Below are 12,492 nucleotides of genomic sequence, written 5' to 3' on the forward strand. Positions count from 1 at the left end.
TTTTGGTCATTTTGAGAAGACTCTTAAGTATAAACATAACTCTAATCTTGGAACTGGAGGATGAAGACAGGGATAGGGCCAGTGGATTCTGAAAAGTGGAAAAGGAGAAACCAGGTCATGCATCTAAGGAGGCCAATCACAAAAGAAAAGCAAATGTATGGTTTGTGAAGAAGAATGGTCAGGAGAAGCTAGAATGTTTCTCTTGGGGCATAGTGTAAGCTACAATTGAAGAGGATGTAAATACACAAGAAGCATTGGTAATCGAACATGTCTGGCCAATTTCCAAGTGAAAGTGTTTCTTCATTGATCGGCAAGTTTATTTGTAATGGCATGGCAGGGTGTGAGAATGAGTAAATGGTTGGATGAGTGAGTATGTGACGGAGGCATATGCAATTCATAGGCGAGTGTAAGCCAGCAATGATGTGTGATAGCAGCACAACCTTGCAGGATACCCAATGAGAAACAATAACGAAAGTACTAAACATTGGCAAATAAAGAGCAAGCGGCCACTGAGGGTGGAAGGGCAATACGATGGATTGTGCTTGCTGGGCTTCCGGGGTGCCTCGCATTTTCAAAGCAGCCGTAAAAAAGAAGGAAGTAGGGGTAAGGCCTAGTTTCAAGAGAAACAGATGGCAGAAATTAGAAGAGGAAAAATATACTATGGCGACTAGTAAAACGAGCATAGACAATGCCAATCGGTCTCGCTATTGGGATCTTATATGTATTTAACTATACAGCACATTAGCGTGGGTGCTGAAACATACTGTTGTTTAACATGGAGAGAAAGTAAGCACCAAACTGTGTGACACGCCAGGTATAGGAACAGCTGGCCAAATGCAATCAATCCACTCCCAAAGTAATTACCCATCTTAAAGTTATTATTAAGAATGCTGTTTAGAAAAATGCCAGACAAGGAGCAGCTAAGAAGGTTACAGAGTATTTGGGTGAAGTTAAAGGATTTGATCCCTGTTGCACAGGGTCAGGGTCTGCGTCTCTGACCGCAGGGCAACAGCCTCTCTCGGTATGCACCCCCCACCGCTGGCAGAAGAGACAGATTAGACATAAATAAATAAATAATTCAGCCGTGGGATTTGAACTCACGCACTCAATCCCTTTTTGTTTTTTTTTGCGAAAAATCTGGAGCGCTATACTTGAGTGCCGCTACATTGTATAGCACATAATATTCCTCTAAATCGCCAGACGGAAGGCTCGAAGCTGCACCAGCCTCGCCACCACTGGGTGCACGCAGGCCCGACCCCCAAGCAACTGCGCTTCCCACAAGGCTCTGGCTACTGCCTGGATGTGAGCCCGCTTCACGAAGGGCTGCACCCAGGCAGACCCCCCCAAGCAGCTCCCCCACACATAAGAAACTGGCAAGAAAGCCTCAGGACACCTCTGCTCATCTGCGTTAACGCACGCAAATAGCTGCCACGGTCCTCGGCACACAACAACCCCAGGTCTGCACCCAAAGACCCTGTGGCCTCTGCCTGGACAACAGAAGCTTAGGGGGGTTCAGAATGCCCAATGGCGGAGCCCAGTCCCCTGTTGGCACACTGCCAGGCCTGAGACCCGTACTGAGAAAAAGAGGTCCCAGCAAACAACAATAAATTCAAACCAATCAATATCAATGAATAAAGAAACACTTGATTAACCTACACTATTATTTATTCACAATGTAGGTATACGTTAGTTACCATGAATTTAGATGAACAATCACAAAATGTATGGTGCCCCAGGAGGGAAGGGAAGTGGTATAGTGCAGGTAGTGTGGGTATGGGATAGTGACAATAAAAAACAACCAAATGGCCTGACTGTGCTATATGTAAATTTCCAACATAAACAGACAAACGACCGTAGGTTCAATACATCATTAGATATAAATCATACTCCACATAACACATTGAATGACTTAATGCTGGGGTGAAGCTGGTAAACATAAAAAGCTGTTGACGTTTCGACCCTCTAGTAATCGCAGGAATTAGTTGTAACCTTGCTTCGGGGTCTTCATCAGGACGGGGCGGGGCGGGGCAGGCAACCAAAGGTTGCTCGTCTCCAAGTTGAACGTTGGAATGGAGAATTCTTTCGTAGGAAGAGTAATTTCAGGTCATGATATGACGATGTAAGATGGCCCTCGGGTAAAATTAAGATGTGATGGGCGTTCAAGTTTGAAGTAAAATGGACACGACGTCGGGATGAAACGTCTAGGGCAGACTGTGTCTTTACTCGCACCGACTCGTGTTAGTCTTGATCAAAACGATGAATTTCGACCATCTGAGGCAGAATCAATCTGTTTGCTTGTCGACTCGCGTACGGCTATAGCCTGAGACCCGGGCAGACAGAAGAAATCCAGGCCCAGGAAGTAAACGGACTAACAGACTCGCTCACTGCATAAAACGATGCTGCATAGAGCCGACGCCCACGGTGCCTCAAGCCGGGCGAATGGACACACAACCGGAATGCCAAAGAACCAGAGACAGCCTGACCAGAAGGCAGAAATTATTCTTTATGCCGGTTATCAGACCTTCTGACAAAATGTGCTGAATTGTTACATTTGCAAAAAGAGATTCGACACATGCGTAAAATAGCCATAGGGGTAACACTTCTAAAAGAGAATAGAAACATGCGTAATATAGCCGACTGGACAGGTCAGGCAAAATAGAGCTCGTATTCAGCCAGCCAATCCCAGGACCAATCAAGCATTTAAAATGCAATAGGACTCGTATTTATACATGAGCTATTGCATTATAAATGGAAGTGCGGCCCTTGAAAAAGGCATGAACAGGAGGGGTGGGGGGAGGGGGTGGTGATATGAGAAGTTACGGCCTGCGGGATGGAACGGGGGAGGCAGGGGGAAAAAAAACTATTGAAAGTAAAGGGGCCGATAGCCATGGAGGGACAAAAATGACATCATGGCCATCAGGAGGCGGGACTAACTTGCCGAACACCAATCAGAATGTGACATTGTGGAATGTGGAGAAGTGTGGCTCAATGGTTAGAGCGGCAGACCCGAATGCAGAGGTCTGGCCCGGGACCAGGGTTCAATTCCCGCCTCGGTGGGTCTTGGGCTCAATTTCCTTGGACCTGATAATTCTCGCCTCGGTGCCTATTCTAATCATGGGTCCCACTCTGCAACTCTGGGCAATAGCTTGCTTAATCTCCACAAAGGCCCCAACAGCGCTAGGATGCCTGGCTTCACCTTGGGGGTGCCCAGGAGTGGACATTTCACAGGGAAAAGCCAGGAAGGGTTCCACAGCGGTATGCGTTACAGCGCCAGGACACCCATGGGTATTAGTGCGCTTTACAACTACAAAATACTTTACTTACTTACTTTACATTAAGGATTTTGGCCAATTAAAAAGGTAGCCGGAAAGTGGGCGGAGCTTCCCCACTATACTATATACAGCATCTCTCGACGAGACAGCGCATGCGCTGGCTAGGTGAGACCTAAATACAACAAGACCTATTGGCTATGCCAATGCTTGTTTAAAATAGGGGTTTGAGTTTCAGGCCTGAGGGCAGAGGAAGGGTTTGGTCTAGTTTTAGGGACACCGTAAGGGAGTGGAGGGGGCCGGGGTACGAAGTGTTTGTTTAGGGTTAGGTACATCATGGGGGTTGGGAGGTTGTCTGGTATTAGGACCTCAGGGCAGGGCGGGCAGGTAGGGAGTTTGTAGCTTAGGGCGGGGTCTGCTAGCCTAGCCACGCATACCCCTTTACAATTTAAGCCTTTACCAGGGAATAACGGGGTTAAGACGCGTTGGTTGCGTGGTAGAGGCACGTGGTTTAGCCATGTGTGCCCCGGTCATACAAACAATAGATGGTCGGAGAGGGAGGAAGGAGAAGGAAACATGAGATAGTCCACGAGACAGACAAAAAAATGGGAGGTTTTGGAGAGGGCTGAAAAAGATGGTTGAAGATGAGGTAAAGGGCATGAGGTGTCCTAGCTGAGAGAAATATAAGGCAGGACATAGGAAAGGGATGCAAGAGATGGGAGGAAAGGGAATAAGTTGGGAGGGAAACATAAGATGACCAAGGAGAGTGAGAGAGGGAAGGGATGAAAGAGGTGGGAGGAGAGGAAAGTAGAAAAGTAATACATGAAAAGGCCTAAAGAGAGAAAGGGTGTGAAGTGCATGTGGGATAAAACAGATGTAAAGAGGGAGAGCGATACAAGATATGAAGACAGAGAGGCAAGCAAGGAGGATTAGGAGAGATGTGTAAGAGAGGCAGGCGGGAGGGTTAGGAGAAATGTGTTAGAGGGGCAGGCGGGAGGGTTAGGAGAAATGTGTCAATGAGGCAGGCGGAGGTGGCTAGGAGAGAAGGTGTAAGAGAGGTGTTGGACTTTGGCCCTTAGGGCAGGTTCACCCCGAGACTTTTTGGTGACCTGGAGATGGTGATTTTTGGATTCTGCGCACTTTCACTGTGTCCCAGTGGAAAGTGCGTGCGCACTCTGAGTGCATGTGCTGAGCTAGGCCTGCCCGCTCATAGGAATGCATGGGGAATGTATGTGTCCCTGGTAGTTCCTGATGCGTGGGGTGTACAGGCTTGAGTCTGGTATGTGTGAACTCGTGTGAGTGAATGCTGCGCAACGGTGTATGCAGCATGTATGTGTCTAGTAGCGAAGCGCCATTTCTAGACATGGCTGTACGTGTGCTGTGAGGGTGCTGGCGTGTGATTGGCTGGAGCTGGCTGGCATGCCAGGCTCCAGGAAGTCTGGATGGGTCTGCCCGGTGGTGAGTGGGAGATCTGCATGAGTAATGTGTGGGAGGAGTGTACCTGTGTCCTGGATGGGCTGGGTTTTCCCCACACAATGCTGGCTCCGCCCCCCTGTGGTGTGTCTAATGACCCAAGCCCTGCCAGTGAATAGAGAGGGTGGTTGAGGTAAACAGAGTACTCAAGAACCAGCTGCGACTGGTTCCGCCCCCACTCTGCACCCTTGAACAAAGGAATGCACTGTATAAAAATGGGGCTGTGTCCCCACTGAAGTTGTTCTCTTCCAGGATCCTGAGGGGGCTGTTGCTGCTGCTGGGCCAGAGGACCGCCACTTGGGGTGTCTCCCTGCCTGGAGACCCAGTGTGCTGGCTCTGGGCCCAGCCTTGTCCCCCCTGCCTGCCCAAGGACTGCTGGGACTCTGCCCTGCTTGCTGAGGGCACCTGGGACCTTTATTTTACTTATAGCGCCTGGGAGCGCTCTATGTTGGTCCTCTAGCGCTTGGGAGCGCTTGATTTTGTTCTAGCGCTTGAGAGCGCTGTATTTGGCATTTAGCGCAGGGAGCGCTGTAAATTGCCTTTTAGCGCTGAGGAGCGCTTTGCCTGCCTAGCGAGTGCCCACCTCGCTTATTTTGGTTAATTTGCCCCCTGGCAGGTGCCCACCCTGCCAGGGACCTTGCCGCTATATTTTAAGTTTACCTCGAGGGAGCCCACTCCTCGGTAAACTCATCCCCCGCCTACGAGTGTTTGGAACGGGCCGCCGCGCTGCCCGCGACGACCCGGAAGTGCAGGGCCCGTCGGCCAATCACAGCGCGGCCCCGGGGGAAGCGACCGGAAGTCCTGCCCCGCAGCCGCGACCTGGGAGTCAGGCAGGCCGGGGGCAGGAGAGAGGCAGGCGGAAGCTGTTGCCTGCCGGGGCTCCGGTGCCGGAAGGAGAGCCCCGCGCTGCACGCGGAGGAGTGCAGGAGAGAGAGGAGAGCTGCAGCGCCAGAACCCGGTGAGTGCTGGTGCCTTGGAAAGGAGAGGGGGGCGTCGGGACACATTGCCGGTGTCCGCCCCGCCCCCTCTCATTACCGCGACCTCAGGGGCAGTTTCCTTTTGTTTCTGAGCGGCCCCGGTTGGCAGAGGGCCGCTCCAACGACCTGAGGGCCCATTTGTTGGTGAGCCCTGAGAGGCTCAGGGGCCCAAATGCCATTTCGAGTCCCCCGGGAGGGACTCCAACGCTAGTGACGGGCCCAGAGAGGCTCGTGTAGGCATTGTTGGTTCGAAGAGCCTGCGAGGCTCAGGGGGCATTTGGTGTCTGTGGTGGAGTGGCCCCAGAAGGCCCCACCTTGCCCCACCTTCTTGCGAGCCCCGAGAGACTCAGGGGCAGTCCATTTGTTTAGAGCCTAGAGAGGCTCCCACGTGGCCCCCTCAATTGCACCAGTTGCCCAGCACTTTGTGGGCAACTGCTACGTTTAGGACCCTGACACTGGACACAGGGCGTCCTAGCCCCAACAAGGCCAGAGGGCCTAGGGACAGTCACAGAGGGTGACTTACGTGAGTGTGGCGCAATTGTTCATTTTGCTTACACCTCTGAATGTATTGTGATGCATCATGTGTTTTCCTCCCTTACACCTCTGAATGAATGTTATGCATTGCATCATGTGTTTTCCTCTTACACCCCTACAGGTATTGTAATACATAGGTGGTTGTTTTCTCCCTAGTACAGGTGGTGCTAGTGAGGTCCTGTTACCAGTGATTACTGGTTGTGTGCTATTTTGTGCTATATTCTATGTACTAAGTGCTATTTCTGAAAGTGCTACTTCTGATTCCTGACAGTGGTCCAGATGGCCCTGTCTTGTACATATCCCTTGTAAATTCTGCCCGTGCCTCTGGCACATTGTAAAGTGTGTGTTTTATCTAATGTGTTTTGCTGTAATACAAAGGCTATTTTTATATAACCTTGTGTGGAGTTTCCTTTGTGGTGGGCCTTTGGTTGTTGTTGCTGGGGTGCGTGCGCAAATACTTAGCCTACATCGCCTCCAAGTTTAGCCTTGCTGCTCGCGCCACGTTACCTAGAGGGTGAGTAGGGGTTATCTTGGCGTGTAACTCCCTTGCCCTGACTTGGGAGTGGTGGTCTCTGACTGACTTTGGCGAAAGCCCTGGCCAGCCGGGGATCCCATTTCCAACATTGGCGGCAAGCGGTGGGATAAGGATTTGTGTTTGCGTTGTACCTTAGTAGTAACTGGCAATACCACAAAGCTCTGCATTTAGATGACCACATTTTTAGGGGATTGTATTGTTTTGGAAGTTTCATTATTTTCTTCTCCTGAAGAGTGTCATTTGATTGTGTTCAGTACATTTGTCCCCCGCCCTGCTTCCAGAGTTTGGTACCTGTGTCGCTTTTGGTCAGGTTGAGAAGTCAGGGGTGGTAGAAACTGCCTTACCGATCCGAGGGGAGGGTGTGTGTGGATGAATGGTGTGTTTTCCTGGACGCATGAGTATGAGTTCTCTTTGATAAGGAGATTGTTGAAGTTTTGGAATTGTGTCCTCTTACTTCAGATTGTTCAGTCCCCTGTGTTGCACGTGTCTGTGAGCATCTTGCCAAGATGGAGTCTGCTTTTAATGTCTGGGGTCTGTTTTTGCATGAACTGAGAGAGTTTTGCGAAGAGAGAGACATTGCAGTGAATGAGTCAGACACCCAGTCCCAACTTAGGGGTAACCTGATCCAATGGCAGAAGGATGACTGGGAGCGTGAGCACAGTGCGGAGAGGGCCCGGGTCTCACACCATGAGGGTGGTGGGTCAGAGGGGAGCCCTGAAGAGTCTGAGGAGGAAGAAGATGATAGCACAGGGACGCCAGCAGATAGTGAGGACCCCATAGATAGGGAGTCCCTTGCTGGGTCCAGTTTAGGAGGCAGCGCCTCATCCCTTTCCCTGTCCCCAGAGGAGCTGGAAGATAGGAGGAGAGAAAGGGAGCACCAGCTGGCTTTAAAGAAGCTCAGGTTGGAGCATGCCCAGGCTATGGCACAGCTGGGCATTAGAAAGCAACAGCTGGAGGTTAAGAAGCAACAGCTGGAGACCGAGAGGGTCTTAGCGCAGGACAGGATAGAGGAGGCTGAGAGGGCCGCCACCAGAGGCAAAGTAGCTCTGGAGGGTAGACTATCCCCTGCGCGCAGTGTTGAGTTTCTGGATCCCCCAGGGAGGGTTGGGCCCAGTGGTGGCAGCTATTTAAATCTCAGTCTAGAAAGTCCCAGTTCCCAGAGTATGGTTCCTGTTTCCCCAGAGGAGGAGAATAGGTTGAGGTTTAGGAACCTTAGGAAACCGTCTCATCAGTCTTGGGAAGACTTTGAGGATGACTGTTGTAGAGCCCTGTGTGATTGGGTACGGGAGCCCACGAAATGTGATTGGGACCTATTGCTCGATATGTTTCTCAGAGAGCAGTTGCTCAGTTGTTGTTCACCAGGGTTGCGCCAACACCTGTTAGGGTGTGGATTGTCTGAACCATGTGAGCTGGCAGAGGAAGCAGACCGCTGGGAAGGGACCAGAGGTTCTGTAGAGTCATTGGTGAGTGACTCCAAAAGTAGTGGGTCAGGGATCTTCCAGCCCAGCGTGGTGGAAGAGGCTCAGTGTAGCCCAGCTAGGTCCCTGGTTAGTGAGAAGGGTGTAGGGGCTGACTGCCTGGCTCAGTGGAGCAGGAGTCAGTGGGAGGCTGAGAGCCCCCAGAGGCCCGAAGCCCTGTCTCAGAACCTGGGTGGTTTCTTGAGGGAACACCAGGTTGGGGACCTAGGCTGTCCTGTTAACCCAGTTGAGGAGGATCTCCTAGTGAGTAGAGGACCTGGAGCGTCTGTAACCAGAGCTCCTGTGGTTCTAGAGTCTGGCAGTACCGCTCCGGTAGGGAGGGTACAGGAGTCCAGAGTGAGGAGTGATTGGGGGAGTTCCCCAGTGGAAGGACCAGTGGGTCAGGGACTACCCAGTTGGGCTAGGTTCCCGTGTAGTGACCCGGGTGGCGCCATTTCTGGTCTGGGGGATCGTCACGCACTGTCAGGTGGACAGAGGGCGGGAGATCTGCGCCAGACAGACAATCACACAACAGATGTGTCATTTGTTAGCCTCAGGGGGATTGTGTGTGAGTCACCAGAAGTCCTGGAGTGCCAGGCAATTGTTCCACCAAAGGTTTTAGACCGGAGGTTGGGAGGCCAGGTTCAGGGTCAGCCTGACCTGAAGGGTAGGACGACTGTAACCAGTGTCCTGACCGGTTCTTCTTCCAGAGGAACTTCTCCAGGTGGGAGAGGGCAGACCTCTGGAAGGGGGTGCAGAGGGTGGGAGAGCCCACCTCTGACCCCGGTGCAACCTGAGTGGATAAGTCCTGGGTTGGAATGGCGTTCTAGGGGTACCCCACGCAGAGGGAGGAGGAACCCTAGGAGAAGAGGTAGGGGGAGGAGAGCCTTCCCCGAGACTCCTGGTCCGCCTGAGGTTGTAGGCCCTAGGCTGGAGTACCAGTGGCAGTCTAGTCCTGTCTTGCAGACAGGAAGAGTGGAAAATGGCTCCTATGTGCCAGGGGTTACTACCCCCCGCTCTGCGAATTGGCATGGACCAGTGGCACCTGGGTGGCCCAGGGCCTGGTCCTGGCCGCGGACAACTTGGGAGTACCAGTGGGGTAGCCCAGTTGGTCCAGACAGTGTGTTTAGAGGGAATCCCATGGGTGCACCGTGGCGTAGAACAGGAGGGTGTCCCTGCAGTTGCGGGCCTGCGTCCGTGTTCTATCGCCCCAAGCAGGGAAGTCCATCACGGTGGTGATTGGTCTCCCCTGCGTTTTGGCTGGAAGGGGGTTATGTTGGACTTTGGCCCTTAGGGCAGGTTCACCCCGAGACTTTTTGGTGACCTGGAGATGGTGATTTTTGGATTCTGCGCACTTTCACTGTGTCCCAGTGGAAAGTGCGTGCGCACTCTGAGTGCATGTGCTGAGCTAGGCCTGCCCGCTCATAGGAATGCATGGGGAATGTATGTGTACCTGGTAGTTCCTGATGCGTGGGGTGTACAGGCTTGAGTCTGGTATGTGTGAACTCGTGTGAGTGAATGCTGCGCAACGGTGTATGCAGCATGTATGTGTCTAGTAGCGAAGCGCCATTTCTAGACATGGCTGTACGTGTGCTGTGAGGGTGCTGGCGTGTGATTGGCTGGAGCTGGCTGGCATGCCAGGCTCCAGGAAGTCTGGATGGGTCTGCCCGGTGGTGAGTGGGAGATCTGCATGAGTAATGTGTGGGAGGAGTGTACCTGTGTCCTGGATGGGCTGGGTTTTCCCCACACAATGCTGGCTCCGCCCCCCTGTGGTGTGTCTAATGACCCAAGCCCTGCCAGTGAATAGAGAGGGTGGTTGAGGTAAACAGAGTACTCAAGAACCAGCTGCGACTGGTTCCGCCCCCACTCTGCACCCTTGAACAAAGGAATGCACTGTATAAAAATGGGGCTGTGTCCCCACTGAAGTTGTTCTCTTCCAGGATCCTGAGGGGGCTGTTGCTGGGCCAGAGGACCGCCACTTGGGGTGTCTCCCTGCCTGGAGACCCAGTGTGCTGGCTCTGGGCCCAGCCTTGTCCCCCCTGCCTGCCCAAGGACTGCTGGGACTCTGCCATGCTTGCTGAGGGCACCTGGGACCTTTATTTTACTTATAGCGCCTGGGAGCGCTCTATGTTGGTCCTCTAGCGCTTGGGAGCGCTTGATTTTGTTCTAGCGCTTGAGAGCGCTGTATTTGGCATTTAGCGCAGGGAGCGCTGTAAATTGCCTTTTAGCGCTGAGGAGCGCTTTGCCTGCCTAGCGAGTGCCCACCTCGCTTATTTTGGTTAATTTGCCCCCTGGCAGGTGCCCACCCTGCCAGGGACCTTGCCGCTATATTTTAAGTTTACCTCGAGGGAGCCCACTCCTCGGTAAACTCATCCCCCGCCTACGAGTGTTTGGAACGGGCCGCCGCGCTGCCCGCGACGACCCGGAAGTGCAGGGCCCGTCGGCCAATCACAGCGCGGCCCCGGGGGAAGCGACCGGAAGTCCCGCCCCGCAGCCGCGACCTGGGAGTCAGGCAGGCCGGGGGCAGGAGAGAGGCAGGCGGAAGCTGTTGCCTGCCGGGGCTCCGGTGCCGGAAGGAGAGCCCCGCGCTGCACGCGGAGGAGTGCAGGAGAGAGAGGAGAGCTGCAGCGCCAGAACCCGGTGAGTGCTGGTGCCTTGGAAAGGAGAGGGGGGCGTCGGGACACATTGCCGGTGTCCGCCCCGCCCCCTCTCATTACCGCGACCTCAGGGGCAGTTTCCTTTTGTTTCTGAGCGGCCCCGGTTGGCAGAGGGCCGCTCCAACGACCTGAGGGCCCATTTGTTGGTGAGCCCTGAGAGGCTCAGGGGCCCAAATGCCATTTCGAGTCCCCCGGGAGGGACTCCAACGCTAGTGACGGGCCCAGAGAGGCTCGTGTAGGCATTGTTGGTTCGAAGAGCCTGCGAGGCTCAGGGGGCATTTGGTGTCTGTGGTGGAGTGGCCCCAGAAGGCCCCACCTTGCCCCACCTTCTTGCGAGCCCCGAGAGACTCAGGGGCAGTCCATTTGTTTAGAGCCTAGAGAGGCTCCCACGTTGCCCCCTCAATTGCACCAGTTGCCCAGCACTTTGTGGGCAACTGCTACGTTTAGGACCCTGACACTGGACACAGGGCGTCCTAGCCCCAACAAGGCCAGAGGGCCTAGGGACAGTCACAGAGGGTGACTTACGTGAGTGTGGCGAAATTGTTCATTTTGCTTACACCTCTGAATGTATTGTGATGCATCATGTGTTTTCCTCCCTTACACCTCTGAATGAATGTTATGCATTGCATCATGTGTTTTCCTCTTACACCCCTACAGGTATTGTAATACATAGGTGGTTGTTTTCTCCCTAGTACAGGTGGTGCTAGTGAGGTCCTGTTACCAGTGATTACTGGTTGTGTGCTATTTTGTGCTATATTCTATGTACTAAGTGCTATTTCTGAAAGTGCTACTTCTGATTCCTGACAGTGGTCCAGATGGCCCTGTCTTGTACATATCCCTTGTAAATTCTGCCCGTGCCTCTGGCACATTGTAAAGCGTGTGTTTTATCTAATGTGTTTTGCTGTAATACAAAGGCTATTTTTATATAACCTTGTGTGGAGTTTCCTTTGTGGTGGGCCTTTGGTTGTTGTTGCTGGGGTGCGTGCGCAAATACTTAGCCTACATCGCCTCCAAGTTTAGCCTTGCTGCTCGCGCCACGTTACCTAGAGGGTGAGTAGGGGTTATCTTGGCGTGTAACTCCCTTGCCCTGACTTGGGAGTGGTGGTCTCTGACTGACTTTGGCGAAAGCCCTGGCCAGCCGGGGATCCCATTTCCAACAAGAGGCAAATGGGGGAGGGTTAGGAGAGATGTGTAAGAGGCAGGTGGGGAGGGGTGGGAGAGATGTGTAAGAGAGGCAGACGGGGGAGGGTTAGGAGAGATGTGTAAGAGAGGCAGACAGGGGAGGGTTAGGAGAGATGTGCAAGAGAGGCAGACGGGGAGGGTTAGGAGAGATGTGTAAGAGGCAGTTGGGGAGGGTTGGGAGAGATGTGTAAGAGGCAGGTGGGGAGGGGTGGGAGAGATGTGTAAGAGGCAGACGGGGGAGGGTTAGGAGAGATGTGTAAGAGAGGCAGACAGGGGAGGGTTAGGAGAGATGTGCAAGAGAGGCAGACGGGGAGGGTTAGGAGAGATGTGTAAGAGGCAGTTGGGGAGGGTTGGGAGAGATGTGTAAGAGGCAGGTGGGGTGCGTTGGGAGAGATGTGTAAGAGGCAG

The 12,492-nt window shown here is 53.1% G+C and overlaps 1 protein-coding gene across 1 annotated transcript in view; it reads right to left on the reverse strand.

Annotated features, from left to right (window-relative positions):
* LOC144755678 (intraflagellar transport protein 57 homolog) overlaps positions 1 to 12,492 on the reverse strand; it is a 115,257-nt gene that overhangs the window by 739 nt on the left and 102,026 nt on the right. The window lies entirely within an intron of this gene.

Source organism: Lissotriton helveticus, chromosome 5_1, assembly GCF_964261635.1.
Source record: "Lissotriton helveticus chromosome 5_1, aLisHel1.1, whole genome shotgun sequence".
Lineage (NCBI taxonomy): Eukaryota > Metazoa > Chordata > Amphibia > Caudata > Salamandridae > Lissotriton > Lissotriton helveticus.